The sequence below is a fragment of the Hydra vulgaris genome, chromosome 01 (genome assembly GCF_038396675.1).
Source record: "Hydra vulgaris chromosome 01, alternate assembly HydraT2T_AEP".
NCBI classification, from domain to species: domain Eukaryota; kingdom Metazoa; phylum Cnidaria; class Hydrozoa; order Anthoathecata; family Hydridae; genus Hydra; species Hydra vulgaris.
Genome location: NC_088920.1, coordinates 381,078 through 398,373, shown reverse-complemented (window position 1 = coordinate 398,373; position 17,296 = coordinate 381,078).

Below are 17,296 nucleotides of genomic sequence, written 5' to 3'. Positions count from 1 at the left end.
AACTCAGATTTTACATCTATTATCTCTTTATTGAAGTAAAAAAAAAATTAATTTCAATTTTTAAAATTTTATGCAAAATTTTTCGAAAAAAATATAATGTTGACATTTTTAGGAAAAACTAAAGGACATAAATAACAATAAATGTGTGTAGATAACTACTGTGATGTCACAATAAATTAGCCTCCTGCGGTAAGATACAGTACATACGTTGACTATTTTCTAGCCTACTGCTGCAAAGGAGTGCCGCTTCACACTCATATTGTTTGAAATAGGCTTGTCACCAATCCGTATTGAAATCTGATCAACTGGTATGATAAAAATAGACAGCATTTTTATTTTGGTTATTTTTTAAGATTATTGAAAAGATTTTCTTTAAGAGGAGAGTATTGGAAGTTTTTAAAATTGCTTGCTTTTCATCAACATTTTTTCATCATCAGGTACATGAAGTAAATTATAGTAAATCAATGCTTGGTGCTAAGCCTGCGCCACCTTCACGTTATCTGATATTTCATGCACATGGTGGTGGCTTCGTTGCTCAATCTTCGAAATCTCATGAGGTAAACGATTTTTATTTGAAATGAGTTTTCCACATTAAAATATGATAATATAAGCCTTTGAAAAAACTTCACAACCGACAACAAGAACCCTTTAAGTTTCTTGTTTAATAGTTGTCTATATATTATAGGCAACTATTAAATGAGTTTAACATGAACTCATTTTTATGATATTAGATTTTTCTATTAAGCATAAATTTATGAAATGAATTTTATGTGTAAAATAAAATTTTTTTATGTTGTTTACAAAAATAAAAAAAGAGTAAAATTGAGCTGTTTACCAAAAAATTATCACCTGTATAAATTGAAATTAATAAGGAATAAATCAGTTGTATAAATAGAAATTAAAAAAGAATAAAAAATTTAGGTCTTGCAACCAAATTTTTTTTTTGCTAATTTTTTTTTTTTTTGTTTCTTTTTTATCTTTTCTATTTTTTTTTTCAACTCAAATTTACATTTTATTGTTCGCAAGTTTAACATTTTTTAAGTGTTCAAAGGGGATTACTTTGCTAGTAATATAAAAGAAACAAACAATGTTTTAACAGTTTTTAGTTGTCTTTTATTAAATTTGTATTTACTGAAGTATATCTAAAATAATTAATGTTAAATTTTTTTTATATTTCTAAAAGCATTTTAGATATATTTAATACATTATAGTATGTCGAATCATTAAAAAAGCCTTTGAGATTTGTTGTAGTAAATATGGCAGCATATTCTGATGGCTACATTCGACACAACCATTCGCTGTTTCGAGTTCTATCGTCTGTTATACACAGTGGAAAATATTATATAAATCCTGAACTTGTGCAAAACGTATTACTGAGTTAATTTTTTCAGACAAAAAAGCAATCCTTTGGTCCATTTGCTAGTAACATGTAAGAAACAAACAACCCTGTTGTCATTTGCCAGCAACATATAAGTAACAAACAGTTCTATTGTCCTTTGCCAGTAACTATTACTCTGAATGTGGTTTATAACTTTTATTTAGTTTTTTCATGATGAACTATTTGCTGATGAAAGTGAAATGGTTAAAAGTGGTCTAAATAATCTTTAGTTGTGGCTCAAGCACTCTTTACTCTTGTCCTCGATGCCTCTCCTGGTTAACTAATCCAATTTTATCTTTACAATAATATAACTTAACACTTAGTTTGTAGGTATTTTTTTAATGTTGCTATTGCATCAATTTCTTATAAGAGTTTTTTATTGTATTTACTATAAGTACATTTAAGTTCAAAACCAACAACAATAGTGTAATGAGTGTTAAAAGTATTTAGCTTTAAATCTTCTATAAACTTATGATGCTCATAAGGTTCGAGGCCTTATTTAGATCGTTGATGTATACTAAAAAGAGAAGTGGACCAAGTATAGAACCCTGTGTTGTTTTATTCTGAAAATCAAAAGGAAGCAAATCTTCTCCGTGGTAGACCAATTGCTTTCTATTTGACAAGTAGTTTTTATACCATTTGATCAACTTACCAGTTATTCCGTAGAACTCAAGTTTTTTAAATTAAAATTTTTAATTTAATAAAATAATTGTTAAAATTCAATTACACATTTAATAGGTCAGAAATTAACTATTCAAGAAATGAACATAAAATTGGTGTATGTTTTGATGCATCACTGAAATGAAAGAAACGCTTAGTAATATGTTTATCAAATGCAAATGCAATATTTGGGATAATAAAAATCACCAGCAATTATACACAACTTTTGTTAGACCTCTGATTGAATTTGTAGCACCAGTTTGATCACCAAACTACAAAGGCAGATAAGAGCCCTGACCAACCCTGTGCACCACATCTCTGTCTAAAGGTGCACCACAGAACCCTGACTAACTCTGACAGAATGACAAGAATGACATAGAACATAAGAAGTCTGCATTAGCAATACTGTTTACAGACAATAAATTTAACAACAATGTCAGAAAGAAGGCAAAGAGGAGGTCTTATTTAATTATTTAAAATATTCAATAAAACCAAAAAAATTAGAACTTTTAAATAAACAAACTTTTCAAAATCACTTAGAGGTTACAATACGAAATACAGTAAAGAGCAAACCAATTTTGTATCGAGACACAAATTCCTTTTAAACAGAACTGCAAATTTATAGAATGCATTGCCATCAGAAGACTTCAATTTAACAAACATAAATAATTTCAAAAATAAAATAGTTGTTCATTTAGCATCAAAAGTTAACTTAAAAACTCTTTTTGTTTAGTATTTTAAGTTGAATTGTTGTATATTATCAAAAGCTGTCAAAGTGAGTTTTTAACTCACTCGCTGTTAATGGAGCTATAATGTTAACTAATAAGCGAATTTTGAAGTCTCTTATTTTATTAAAAATAAAGAAAATGGCCGGTTTTTATTATTAACGTAGTAGTCGTAGAAAAATGCTGCAACAGGTTTCCTTGTATAACCTACCGGATTGGTCAGCCTTATCTACTTCATATGACATGTACGAGAAAAATTCTGTGCAGACATTTTAAACGATATTTATTTAACTATTGTGTTTTGATATTGAATATTATAAATATTTTGCAAGTACATATATTAATATTCTTAAATTTCACTTAAGAAAATTTGTGAAGTACGTGAAAACGCATGCACTTTGCGTTATACACTCAACATCAGCTTTAGCACAGTCTTCGACTGGACTTACTTAGTAGCTCTAATTCATTTATTTTTGAAGTCTTCAATGTTTTTGGTTTCTTCTACATGGAACCTTAGTTTTCTTTTGACAAGAACCCAATATCTTTCGATAAGACGTAGTTCGGGACAATTTGGTGTTTTGCTGTGTTTTTCAACAAAATCTACTTTATGTTCTCTAAGCCAGTTTGAAGTTGTCCCAGAGTAATGACATGATGCTAAATTGGGCCTAAATGTATATTTTGGTGTTAATTGTTCCCATAGTCACAAAACAAGAGCTTCTTTCACTACATTGCTAGCCACTACATTGCTACAAACTGCTAGCCCAACTAAGAATTTTTCAGCAAATTTTTGCATTCTAATGCATTTATTATTGGAATCAGTTTCTTGTGATTAATTGCTGAATAATATTGGTGTCCTGGAAGAGATCAGAAATATGCAGCACAATAAGTTTCATTGCCAATAATCAAACAATATTTTTTGGCATATATTTAGAGAGTGGCTTTGAACAACAAATTGCAACATTTTTTTGTTTTTCTTCATGACGAGGAACTTTTTTCTTTTCATAAGATTTATAGCCATAATTTCTCTTCACTTTTTGTATAGTCGAAGCATTTGTCCTAAATTTATTTGCTAAAGTTCAAACAGAAATCTCCAGTTTTCTGTCTAAGGAATCTTTTACTTTTTTACCAAGATTTTGTCTAACATTTTTTTCTTCCACTTCCTGGTTACCTTTTGATTGTACCAGTGTCCTTAAATCATTTCACAGCGCTCTGCACTGTTCTCAAAGCAATCTGCAACTCTTTAGAAATTGTTTTGTTTGATACACCAGGATTTTCAACGTGAAAGTGCAAAAAATTTTCTCGTTTCTTATCTTGATTTGATGACATTTCTATTGAAACTAGTTTTTTTGATAACAGAGTTGTTTAAACTTTAAATAACACTAATGCAACGTCATTTGAAAACAATTAGCTATTTAAAATGATGCACGGTTTCCCTAAACACCACATCAGAACACGCACAGATTTTTTCTGGTACATGTCTTACTATAATTTTATTGATATCTATATATGAAATTTTACAATAAAATATATAGCATAAAGTATCAGTTTGTGTTTTTTTTTTTTTTTTTTTTTTTTTTCTGAGTTATAATCTCGATACTTATGTGGATTATTCGGAATTTCTGCATCAAGCTGAGCTTTGAAAGTGTAAATAGATAAAGCGCATACAACTTCTAAACACAGTGCATTCCAATGATTCACTATTCTCTTTGTTCCAATGATTCCATATTCCATTTTGTAAAAAACTTTTTTATTTATCTTTATACAAAACTTGCTAACTACCTCATTAGCTTAGGTATTTTCTTGGGTCGTTATATATATTATATAATGTTAAGAATAGTTTATATTACAATATTTTTATTTAAGTTTTATTTACACTATTTTATATAGTCATGTAAACAGCCTTTTTTTATAATTTTTTACAGAAATAGCATCTCTTTTATTATGACAAACCTTGCTGTAATGCAATTCAACAACACAATTTTTATATGGAGGCAATTTCTAAGAAAACAGATGATAAAGCTATATGCAAAGTGAGTGCATTCAAAAATTTAAAACTGTTGTTTAATTATATTCAAAACTTAGTCTGATAATTATAACTGTTGCTGGCTAAAGAAAGTGTTTGCATTTCTTTTTACTGTGTTTTCATAAATTAAAATCTCTTTAGAGTTTATAGCACCAAGTCTATACTCGCCAGATTCAACTTCAAAAGTTTTAGGAGAAGACCTCAGAATATAAAATAAAAATCACAACAATTTTCAACAACCAAGGAAGAAGGTGCATTTAATCGGGTTTGTGCTATTAACAGTAAAACTTATACTTAAATAAATATGTTTATAATTGAAAATTTTTAATTATATATTACTAAATTAATATTTTTTTAGTGTTGATGATTATTTAAAAGTTATTTTGTGAAATGCTTAGCTTGCTACAACTGTGTTTTTGTTTTAAACACAATCTCTGGATTTCTCGAGGACAATTTTTTCAAAATACCGGGATTACATATTTCCCAAAATTTTTGCCATCCCTACTTTTGATCTTGAATGTGTTATTGTATTCACATAATGATAAAAAAGTTGCTTATGTTGTAGTGGTGAATGTATTATTATTATTGCAAATCTTTTTATTGTTTGTGATCTTGATTCCAATCAAGAAGGCATATTAATGCATCATAATCATTACAGAGAATAAAAACTCATTTTGGAATTAGATGATTAAAATACCTTATTTTATGTAGAAATTATACTTAGATGAAAGTTTTAATTTCATTGTATTGGAAAATGAAGTAGTTTTAAAATAGGTTGTGCGATTAGAGCAATTGGACAAATAAACCCCAAATCTTTAGACATCCCATGCCCACTTTCTTTTTCTTCCTTTATATGTATAAAAATATAATTATATCTTATCATTTTATATATATTAATACAATATTTTTAAATTATAATTAAAAATAATCAATATTAAGTTTTGGTTTTACATCAAAGCAGATTGTGCACCGTAAAAAAACATAATCTTGGGACATTTATTTGAAAAATTATTAGATTTTTGACGAAGTTATGGATTTTTGCTGGAGTGATGGATGTTTGTTAAAGTGATGGATATTGATGAAGCAAAATACTGTATGATAATAAGTATATATATTTTAATAATAAATACTGTATTATATATATATATATTATGTATATATATATATATATATATATATATATATATATATATATATATATATATATATATATATATATATATATATATATATATATATATATATATATATATATATATAGATGTATATATATTTATATTTATATATATATTTAATAATTCTGACAAAAATGTTTTGAAGTGAAAATTAATAATAATCTAAATAACTTTTTAGTTTTGCATCAAAGAAATTGTGCACTTAGAGGAGATCAACTTACGACATTTGTTTAATGAAGTGATGATTTTATGATAAAATAATGGATGTTTGATGAAGTAAAATACCGTATGTTAAAAAAAGTTTGTCAAATTATTATTTATTTAAATATATATATATATATATATATATATATATATATATATATATATATATATATATATATATATTTAAACAACTTTAAAAAAGTATTCTACACAATAGAGTGCTCAATGTTCTTAAAAGCACAGAGCAATTATATATTAGTAGAAAATCACTTAACAAAATTTTTTTCTGATGAATCTTTGTTGATGAAACACAGTGTAAAATGGAAAAAAAATTTTGTTAAGTGATTTTCTACTAATATATATATATATATATATATATATATATATATATATATATATATATATATATATATATATATATATATATATATATATATATATATATATATATATATATATATATATATATATATATATATATATATATATATATATATATATATATATATATATATATATATATATATATATATATATATATATATATATATATATATATATATATATATATATATATATATATATATATATATATATATATATATATATATATATATATATATATATATATATATATATACATACATACATACAGGGCTTGTGATGAAGTGGGCGTGAACACGCCGCGCTTGTAAAACATGCCTGTAAACGGAATTTTTAAACCTTCTAGGCGCAATAAACAACGCTTGCTCAGCTTATAACGAGAGTATAAAATCACAATCGTTTAAAAGTTTGGGACGGAAAAAATAATAAGCATCTATATAGTTTTTTTATAAAATATTTGTAATTTAATTTTTAGGTAATGATGAAACTTGTTGATTTAACAGTAAACCTCTGTTTTCCTTATACTTTTATCCTTATACGAAGTACTTATATAAAATATAAGCATTATGTCACTCGCTCTCTGCATGTATCTGTTTTGCTATTTTGTCAGCATTTTTCTGTTTTGCATTAACATAATGAATTGACAGTATGAATTTTTTACAGCTAATTTCAATAAAGGAATGCTAACTATTTTAACCAAGTGCGCGTGGAAACACAATGGGAATTATAAAAAAATTTGCAAATGAAATGGGAATTGAAAATTAGGAAATAACTATAACAAGGTTAAAGCTTTTGACTATTTTTAATTTTCTACAAAGGTCAAGTAAGATTTATTTTATTTATTGTTAATAATATTCCACACATTGTTTACACATTTGCTTGATGATAAGGTTTGTGTTAATGTTAAATGTTGAATTATTTCAAAAATGCGCTAAAAAAACTAAACTAAGATAAAGTTAAAAAAAATGTTAACTTAAAAAAAATTAAAGTTTTTACAAAAAAAAACTTAATTAAGTAAAATAATCTTTTTTGGAGCAATGTTTCAGCATTTTTTTTTTTTCTACAGAATTCATTTTTTAATGATGCAGTTAAAACTTATGTAATATATACCGCTGACAAAAGTTGAGGGAAAAATCTCTTATTTGACTTACAACTAATAGTTTTAAAGAAGAATTTCAAATTGTTCTTGTTTTAAAAGCTTCTAATTTTTTGACGATAAAAAAAGTGTTATTTATATAAGAAATTATAAAAAAATATATTTAATAATTATTAATTAATTTACGAAAAAAATTAATTACTAAAAAAATATCTAGAAATATAAAAACCGTTAATCGTAAATATTAAATTCACAGCGTTTTAAATACATATTAAAACAACGAAAGCAAAATATTTTAGCCTCTAATTTATTCTTCAATACTGTTAGAACTTTTTTAATTAGAACTTTTTAAGCACTTCCGTTTTTATTTGGTTGCGTTTTTTTTTTATCATAAGTATTTAAAAACATAGCAATCTGGCGCAAATATAAAACAAAAAGTTGGGAGGTAAGAACTGCATCATTGAAGTTGTATAAATGCACTGTTGTAGATACTACTTCAGACATTGACGAATGAAAGTCGTATATTAAATAGAAAGCTTTTTATAAACAGAGCTTTTCAATCACCTTGAAATTCCTCAAATCGTTCGTCTCACCAAGCGCCCATAATTATGCTCAATGACAACATATTATAATTTTACGAGCGTGATATAACACGCTTGGCAATTTTCTTCATCACACGCCCTAAATATATGTATATTTATATATATGTATATATATATATATAATATATAATATATATATATAATATATGTATATATATATATATATATACATATATTTATATATATATGTATATATATATATATATATATATATATATATATATATATATATATATATATATATATATATATATATATATATATATATATATATATATATATATATATAGATATATATATATATATATATATATATATATATATATATATATATATATATATATATATATATATATATATATATATATATATATATATATATATATATATATATATATATATATATATATATATATATATATATATATATATATATATATATATATATATATATATATATATATATATATATATATATATATATATATATATATATATATATATATATATATATATATATATATATATATATATATATATATATATATATATATATATATATATATATATATATGTATATATATATATGTATATATATATATATTTAAGCAACTTTAAAAAGTATTCTACACAATAGAGTGGTCAATGTTCTTAAAAGAACAGAGCAATTATATATAAGTAGAGAATCACTTAACAAAAATTTTTTTCCATTTTACACTGTGTTTCATCAAGTTTTATAGTTTTTTAGAAGAAACTTATTTTTCGTGCCTAAATTTAGAAATTAATTCAGATCTTTTGTTTAATAAGCATTCTTGATTTGCATGTGTAATTATTTCAATTATTTCTATATGAAATAGAACCAGAAAAGTAATTTGGTTCAACCCTCCATATAGCAACATTGTTTCTACTAACATAGGAAAAGTGTTTTCAAAATTGGCTGATAAGCATTTCCCGCCCTCTAATTAATTACGTAAAATTTTTAATCGAAATACAATTAAAGTTAGCTACAGTTGCACAAAAAATTAGAAAGAATAATATAAGGGCACAAAAAGGCTTTGTTAAACAAAAAAGAAATCCTAAATGAAAAAACTACAGAAAATTGTAATTGTAAACAAAAAATCAATTGTCCAATGAGTGGAAGTTGTTTATCAAAAAATGTGGTATATAAATGTGTTGTTTCCTCTAAGAATGTACCTGATAAACAATATATTAGCATAACAGAGGGTGAATGGAAAAAACGTTTTGTCAATCATAAGCAATCTTTCAAGAATAAAAAGTATTCAAAAGACACCATGTTGTCAAAATATATATGGGAATTAAAAGAAAAAAATATTGATGATTTTATACTGAATTGGTCTATCCTTAAAACAGCGCCTGCTTATAACATTATTTCCAAAAAATGCATACTATGCCTTCAAGAAAAATTTAAAATAATTACACATGCAAATCAAGAATGCTTATTAAACAAAAGATCGTAATTAATTTCTAAATGTAGGCATGAAAATAAGTTTCTCCTAAAAAACTATAAAAATAAATGAGATCAAATAATATTTACATTAACTCCCCTTTTTAAAAAAAACATTAAAAAAAATAGCATAAGTAATCATTTATAAAGAATTCTTTTTATAATAGTGTCAGCAAATTCCACAAATGTGTGAAAATTTACAGTAGTTAAGACATTTGCAACTTCCTGTAATTTAATTTTTGGTATAAATTGAAGTTTTATTAATTTGATCATTCTTTTCTGATGAATCTTTGTTGATAAAACACAGTGTAAAATAGAAAAAATTTAAGTTAGGTGATTTTCTACTAATATAACATATATATATATATATATATATATATATATATATATATATATATATATATATATATATATATATATATATATATATATATATGAATTTATATATATATATATATATATATATAAAACCCTCAAAGACGCAAATATAATTGACCAGATAGTTTTTAAAAATATTCTGAATGTTTGTAAAACATTCTGAATGTTTATGACAATATAAACAATGTTTTTATTTTTTATAATAAAATGTTTTTGTTTTTATTTTTTTCACTGTAAATCATGAGCGTTGCTACATCGACTATCTTATAGGCTGACTCGCTAGGGAGTGCTGCTATATCAACTGACAAATAGCCTGACTCGCAAGGGAGTGCTGCTACATCGTCTGATAAATAGCCTGACCCGCATGGGAGTGCTGCTACATCTACTATCTTTTAGCTTGACCCACAGGGAGTGCTGCTACATCGACTGAGGGTTTGGTTGGGGCAGGCAGTCTATCAATTAATAATAAAAAAAATTCCGGTCTTGCATTTTATTTTTTACTTTTTGTCAACAAAATATGGAAAAAACTTTCGCGGGGCAACTCCGGCCCTAAGCAACCTTTTATCCGGCACGTCAATTAATTGTAAAGATAAAATAAAACTATAAACATATATAATAATAATAAATTATATAATATTTAAATTTATAAATTAATAAATTTTAAAATTTTTTTTGTAAAAATACAATCGCTTTAAATAATTAAAAATATATTTAAAAAATCCTGCCCGCAGTTAATCGCAGGATTAATTTACGGCACTGCTGGCAATTACCATTAGCGTTTTTTAATTGTAAATGGCATCTTCATAATCGAAACAACGAAAAATCGACAAGGAATGTCGTTTATTTAATGATGAATGGCAAACTAAATACTTTTTTGTTGAATGTAATTCAGTGCTAGTAAGTTTAATATGTAGTAAATCGGTTTCAGTGTGCAAAGAATATAATTTAAGGAGGCGCTATGATACAAAACATTCAAAAACTTATAATCATTTTGTCAACAAGGTGCGGAAAGAAAAATCGATTAAATTGAAAAATAAGTTGTTTGAACAAAAAGATTTGTTAAAAAAGGGCAACACTGAAACAGAAAATGCTGCTATTGCAAGTTATGAAGTGAGTCTTCTTTTAGCTAAAAATTGTAAACCATTAAGTGATGGGGAAATTATTAAGGAATCTCTTGAAATTGTGTTCAAAAATATTTGTCCTGAAAAATTGAAAATTTTAAATAATATCTCCCTCTCAAGACAAACAATTTCACGAAGAACATGTGATATTGCTGATGATCTGAGTTTGTCATTGACTGAAAAAATAAAAGCATTTCAGTATTATTCAATAGCTATTGATGAATCAACTGGTATATCACAAACTGCTCAGTTAGCTATTTTTATTTGTGGTATTGATAATGATTTTCTTGTTACTGAAGAACTACTTGACATCTATCCTCTGCAAGGCAGAACAACAGGAGAAGAAATTTTTTTTGCCATGAAGAAAGTTTTTAAAAAGTTTAACTTGACTTACAACAGATTAATTTCAATTACATCAGATGGTGGCAGCTCAATGATTGGAAAAAAAATGGGTGTTGTTTACAGACTGGAAAATGAAATGGCAGAAAACATCTTGTCATTAATTAAGCTGCATTGTATTATTCATCAGCAAAATTTAACAGCAAAGACTATGGATGTGGAAAATGTAATGTCTGTAGTAGTTAAAGCAATAAACAGCATAAAATCCAGTGCATTACGAAGTAGGCAATTTGAGGCTTTTCTTGCTGAAAATGACTCTGAATATAATGGTCTGCTTTATTATACTGATGTGAGATGGCTTTCTAGAGGTAATATGCTGAAAAGAACTTATGCTTTGAGACAAAATAGGTTCAAAATTATCAACAAAGATTATCCACCAGTGCTAGAAGAAAAAGAGTTTATTGAAAAATTTGCATTTCTAGTAGACTTGACCCAACATTACAATATACTTAACAAAGAACTCCAAGGAAAAGATCAATCAATTGGAAAAATGTACAACCTAATTAATGAAATTAACTTTGTGGGAGCAGCAGTTAAGAACTGGAAATTTCAGTCATTTTCCAACATTGGGTGAGCTGAATCCTGGAAACACAGCAAAATTTGTTACCTGTATTGCTGAATTGAAAACAAGATTTTCAAAAAGGTTTGCAGATGTTAAGAATCACGCAGACAAAATCCATTTGTTCACAGTGCCATTCTCTGCTGATATTGAAACTGTACCAGATAAATTCCAAATGGAGGTAATTGATCTTCAATGCAGCAATGTTTTGAGAGAAGCATATAATAAACAAAATTTGTTGTTATTTTACAAAAATCTTGACCAAAATAAGTACACCAACTTAGTCAACAATGCGAAAACCATGGGTGTCTTGTTTGGTAGCGCCTATTTGTGTGAAAGTGTTTTTTCTCGTATGAAATTTGCAAAATCCAAAACAAGATCTGTACTGACAGATACTAACTTGCAGAATACATTAAGAATCGCAACCAGTCAGTTGCCTATTGACATTAAAAATATTGTGAAAAAAAGGCAGGTTTGTGATTACCAATAAACTACAATTTGTATTATACCTAATAGCCTTGTGACCAGCATATGTTAATAGCTAGTAAATATGTGTGTTTGAGTGTTATTCCTTTGCAAATCAATATTTTTAAATAAAATATTAAAAAAAAACTATATTATTAAAAACCTCTGGCCCCATTCAACAGTTAAAAAGCTAACTTTGGCCCTTATCAAAAAAGTTGTGGCCACCCCTGATTTAGAATATTCTAGAACAATTTAGACTGTGTATATATAACTACCTACCTAATTTTATAGTTATTACAGAAGCAACACATGGCAACAAACAACCTTAGCAATAGTAGGATTCAGAAGAACAAAGAGGCCTGTACCAATCATCTGGTAAAATTTGAAGACTCTCATAAAAGAAGAAGAATGGTCCACTTAGAAGAATATTCTCTGGAAGAAAAGTGCAGAATGCCTCTCCAAAAGCAAACTATCGAGTGCTACCATTTCCTTGGACCAAAAATCAAAGGAAGAAAGGAGCGAATAGCAAAAATTTCCAAAGAGGTCACCAAATTGTGGAAGAATAAACTGAATTTTCCTCATATCTGATCAGGTTATATAAGCAAAGCTTGATAAAATACTGAAATTTTATGATGAATGTGTCAAGCGGGGAAGCTACGAACCCCTTAATAAAATTTTTGATATTAGTAAAGTGGATGGAACATGGTTATCTTGCGAGGACAAGCGATTGTACCATCTCAAAGCAAAGGAACAGTTGGATACTCAACAGACCTAGCGATTAGTAAAGAAACAATCCATCTGTCTAAAAGACAAAGTCATTCTAATAGGTCATCCAACTCATCATCTTACAATCCTGGTTTTAATGATTCTGACTGGGGCTGACGGCAGCGGATATGAAAAGGATAAAGAAGATGAGACTAGAGACTTTTTCTACACCAAGCAGAAAACATCATAAAAGCAAAATTGCAGTCAACTTGGTGACCTACGCGAGAGTATCAACAAACAAAGCTTCTAACATATGCAAGCAATTAGCTTGTAAAGGCATTGACATCCCAACTCCATGTCAATCAGTTATTTACAAGTCAACGATTGAAGAGGCAATCAAGCTAAAAAAAGAGATGATTGAAAGTTGCATATGCAAAGTTGGTCCTTACACCTTGATGGCAAGCACATCAACGGAATCAATTATCAAGTGGTCCTCCTTAAAAATGAAAGAAAAGAAATCAAATTGTATGTTCTGGGCTTGGTAGATGGCAGGTAAAAACTATTTCTAATAGAGTTTCTAAAGTATTCGATCAATTTCACCTATTGAATTCAATACAGATGATTGTTGCAGATATCACCAGCATTTTTACTGGAAAAAAGAATGGTGTTGTTGTAATATTGCAACATGTCTTTACAGATAATCGCATTAACAAACCTCAGTTCAGAGAATTGCATCAACAAACCGCATGGTGATGGATGAAGGACTTGGAAGTAAAACACAATCGACGAACATGAATATCCATTTGTATCTAAACTGTTGAAAGAGTACAAACAAATAAAAACACAGTTTGATAAAAAAGTAGAAGTAATTCTTGAAACATCAGGCTGGAGAGATAATGTGAAATTTTTATTTCGTCTCACTCGAGTGTTCCAATTTTTTGATGAACAAGTGTGCTTTAATTTTTTAGAAATTGAAGAAAAAACCCAAGAATAATGAAAGAAAAGATTGCTTTTCCATACCAAACCTTCTAATTTTTTAATGACGCCATTTGAATGCAGCATTAAATTCATTCAAATGGCGTCATTAAAAAAATAGAAGTTGCAAGGGCTTTAGTATAAATAGCCTGACTCGCAACATAGTGCTGCTACATTGGCATGGGGTTTGCATTGGGGCAGCAAACTTTTCTTTTCCTTTTTTTTGCTTTTTGTTCTTTTTCTTAAAAGTTTAAGGGCAGTTTTTACCTTAAGAGCGCAAAATTGATATTAAGAAATTGCGACCTGTTATATGAATTAAGTATATTATATATATATATATATATATATATATATATATTATATATATATATATATATATATATATATATATATATATATATATATATATATATATATATATATATATGTATATATATATATATAAATATATATATATATATATATATATATATATATAAATATATATATATATATATATATATATATATAAATATTTATATGTATATATATATATATATATATAATATACCTTAATTATTAAACTAACCATTTAATTTCGCATTAAAGGATATTGAAGAACTAAAATAAAGGAAAAGAAGAAAAGGAAAGAACTTTGGACATTAGCTTGAAGAAGTAATGGTTTTTTGATGAAATGATGGATGTTTGATGAAAAAAAAATAGCTTTTTAGTAATATGTATGTCTTATTATTACATATATAGAAATAATGATAATGTTTTAAATTAAAAATTGAAAATAATCAAAATTTTTTTAGTTTTGCATTAAAGGATATATTGTACTTAAAGAAGCATCAATTTAGGACACTTGTTTGATGAAGTGATATATATTTGATAAAGTAATGGATATTTTCCGAAATGAAGGATGTTTGATAAAGTAATGGATATTTAACGAAATGCATGATGTTTGATGAGGTGATGGATGTTTGATGACGTGATCAATGTTTGATGAAGCAATTGGTGTTTGTTAAAGTAGTGAATATTAAATGAAACTCTGAATTTTTAATGAAGTTACAGATATTGGATCAAGTGATTGATATTTGATGAAATTATGAATGTTTTATGAAGTGATGAATGTTTGATAATGTGATTATTGTTTGATTAAGCAATGGATGATTGATAAAGTTATGAATTTTTGACGAAGTAATTAACGCTTGACGAAGTAATTGATGTTTGATGAAGTGATGAATCAATTATTATGCAATGAATGTTTGATGAACCAATAGATGTTTGATGAGTAATGGATATTTGATAAGGCGATTGATGTTTAATGGAGTAATGGGTGTTCTATGATTTTATAAATAATTGATAATGTGACGGTTGTTTTATAAAATGATGGACGTTTGATTAAGTAAACACTATTTAGCATGGTGATAGATGTTTCATGAAGTGATGAATATTTGATAAAAGCAAAGGATGTTTCATGAAGTAAGGGATGACTGATGAAGCAGTTAATGTTTGATGAAAAAATGAATGTTAAACTGATGGTTTTTTGATGAAGTCATGGATGTTTAATGAAGTTATGGATACTTGTTGAAGCAAAATGCGACTAAGAAAAAGATTCATTTCAAGATATTATTGGTTTGTATTTTTTATATTGGTATTTTTATATGAAACTGATATTTTATTTAACATTGTATTATAGTTATGTTATATTTATATTTACGTTTATAATACTAAAATTTTACAAACAAGAAACAACTACCGTAGTATAAATGAACTTATAAAGTCAACAAGTTGTTGACCATTTGTATAGTTAAAATATAATATAAAGTACAACAAAAAACAGGACAGGTATGACATGTGATTGTACACTGTAACTGACCATGCTTATATATATTTTTTCTTTACAATTTAACCACAGCTATTTTGATATTTTAATAATTTAAAAGCAATAAAAAAAATTGGTATGAATAACTTTTAATTATTGATCTTTTCTAAAAAAATTTAGTTTACTAGAAGGCTTTTAAAAAAATAAAAAAATAATATGGTTGTTTAAAATAAACGCAATTTTTGTAAATGAACAAAAAATGTTATATTAAAATTTTTTTATGTATGTTTGTATTTTTTATAATAAATTTAAATATTTGAAACTGTTTTTCCATGTCTTTCTACAAAGATAATAGCAATAAATCTAAGATCCAAAGATGTACAGCCAATTTAATTAGTCTCACAAAGAACAAGTAGATATATAAATGATGTAAAATAAAAGATAAGATTCAACAGTTGAAAGACCACTAATATTTGTGAAGAATAAGTTGAAACAATGTCGTGGTGATGATTATTTTCTTTGGGTAATAGTTTTAGGTTATTTAATGTACCTTATTTATGTTTGCAATAATTAGAGAACTTGACCCAATTAAAAAAGTGCATGATAATGTAAGCAATAAGCTAAGTGGTTGCTTCATTCCTTCTAATCAACCCAAAGTTGTTGCAAAGGGATCTTCGTCTGGCCTCTATAACGTACACCAAAAGTACAAGAGGGATACCTTCCATGCAATAAGTTGCATTGGTAATTCTATGGTATTTTACAGCTGTTAGTGGAATCAGTCCTTCTAAGAGCTGCTGAGAACTTTATTAAACCTTGCCACTAATGAGCCTCAGAACCATTAAACTGAGTTTAAAAGTTGAAGGCTCATTAGGATACAACAGGAAAAGTTGATAGCTTTTATCATCCTAGGCAGGAAATAATGCATTTAGGGTAAAGGAAGGTATGTTCGTGATAAATTAACTAGATGTGTAATTACAAAGTCAATTTCAGTAATTTTACTTAATTACTTTAATTGTTTGATGTACAAGAGTAAAGTTACTAGAATTTATGCAGTTTTGGGATTTTAAGTCCTTTGATAAGTTTTTATAAAAGCTCAAAAGTCATTGAGAAAAGTTAGGTAATTTTGTGATATGATATTTAATTTCGTGATAGTGGTTAGGTAATTTCGTGAATAC